The 1,973-nt window shown below is 43.9% G+C and overlaps 1 pseudogene; it reads right to left on the bottom strand.

Annotated features, from left to right (window-relative positions):
* Positions 1-228: 228 nt before the first annotated feature.
* On the bottom strand, positions 229-1,263 carry LOC148012753 (soluble inorganic pyrophosphatase PPA1 pseudogene; annotated as a pseudogene).
* Positions 1,264-1,973: the final 710 nt, after the last annotated feature.

The following is a 1,973-nucleotide window of genomic DNA, read 5'->3' as shown; positions in this document are numbered from 1 at the left end:
TGCTGAACACGGAGTTCAAGTTGCAACAAGGAAAGAGCTAACAAGAAGAAATCGAATTTGTGATGCCAAAGTTCACTATATTCCTTGTCAAATAAATTACATGAGGTCCATGTTCAGAAAATCTTTAGAAACTCATAACCTGTTTTGCATTCAGGTTTTTGAAGACAGTTATGCCATTGGCATATAGGCTTGCATTCAGATTTCAGCAAATCTGTGTGGAGGAAGGTTTCAGTTGTCTTTGTAATGTCGAAACTCAGGATCATCAGAACAAACAGCTATGTTTTTGTCATCTTTCTCACCCTGCTTTATCATTGGCATAAGACCAATTTCTCTTGTTCGAAGGAAACATCCTGGAACAACAGATTCTTGCATAAGGACCAGCAGGAACAATAGGTTTTTACATAAGGACCAGCACATTCATGGAATCATTATCCTCACAGAGAGTTCAGAGAATAAAGCCATAGTTTTGAGGGTACACCACTGATGAATGCACCACTCAATCAACCTTGATGAGCCCTGTATTCTTATCTAGCTCATACTTCACTTTGCTCCCCTTTACTGATCTCAGCAACACAATTGAAGATAGATGGAGCTCCAGGTCCAATCTCTAAATCATGCCAGGGGTGTGCTAATGAGCAGAGAAAAATGAATGTTCTCTCAACGGTATCACCAGAAATGTCATCTGAAAACTGGTCATTGTGGTCAAACGTTTACAGTCTGTTTTGACATGACGTTACACCAGGCCATCGCAGATTGCTCAATAATGTCCTGGGAATTCTCAATAGCCACGATAACCCATGCAGCTAACTGTAGCTTCTTCCAAGTCTTATCAACATTGATGATCAATATACTATCAGAACACCTCTACCACACATATCAAAATCTTGGTACCGAGATGCATATCAGCGGGCGAGCATGAGCTGGAAGTCGAATTCCTTCATAGAGAGCACCATAGTGGCAGTCGTGGCAGCCCTTACAAGGGGTCTTCCGGATGCAGCAGGCATCTGGGGCTGGGGACTCCAGAGGAGCAACCGGACCCCAAGATAATCAGCTCCGATTCTACATTGCACGCAGAGACGCCACCACCGGTCATGCCCTTCTCCTGTGTGCCTGCGTGCGTGCCTGCGGTGGGATGGAGATCTCCTTCTCTTCGTCGTTCTTGTTGCGTGCCTTCAAGATCTGAATCAGTGATCCAATCACAGCTGGTGCGGCTTCTGGAGAAAACTCTTTCACCCGAACCAGTTTAAGAAGATTCCTCCGCATTACCAGCACTTCATGCTGAACTCCTTGATCCCAAAGAGAAAACACGATGGACATATTTGATGAACTCCAGAGCAGCATCACCCATCTTTAAGTGAGAGCCAGCCAAATTGGGAAACTCTTGTGATGTAGTCTCTGTGTCAGTAACATCCCTTTTCCTGACACTCATGTGACGCAACACATCACGGACAATTCTCAAAAGCTTATCAGTGAAATAAGATGCAATCTGTTCTTTCAGAAATTCGGTCTCTGCAGATTCAACATTTACAGCTGCAGCCACCGTAATGGATGGTGTGCAAGAAATACTGGCCTCAGCTTTCGCTGCAGCACGTAGCCTCCTCTGCTCTTCCCCATGCTTCCCATTTTTCTGTGCTTTTTCCTCGTGATCATGGGCCCAAAAAAACCGAATGGCGCCTCCCCAGAATTAGTCTTCCCTCCTTCGTTTTCTCCTCTGTTTTTAGTTTTTCTTTTTCTTGTTCACATGTCAAAATTAGGCAAGTGACCTTCCTCATTCATCTGAGACTCCAATCTCTTGATTTTTGTGTATATGTCACGAGAATCCATACAGCTTTTGTCTCTTGCCACAAAACCATAGAGTCTGTGGTCAATTTCAACAAAAGCTTCTCCTAGCTTCTTATGTGATCTCATGGAACATTGTCGCATCTTCTGTATCTCATTAGCTTCTTCCCACATTCCGGTACTTGTATAAAGGT

This window comes from Lygodium microphyllum, chromosome 27, assembly GCF_053477565.2.
Source record: "Lygodium microphyllum isolate KBCC chromosome 27, Lygodium_microphyllum_v1.1.10, whole genome shotgun sequence".
Taxonomy (NCBI): domain Eukaryota; kingdom Viridiplantae; phylum Streptophyta; class Polypodiopsida; order Schizaeales; family Lygodiaceae; genus Lygodium; species Lygodium microphyllum.
The sequence above is the reverse complement of the archived record's forward strand: the minus strand, read 5'-3'. Positions and strand labels throughout refer to the sequence as shown.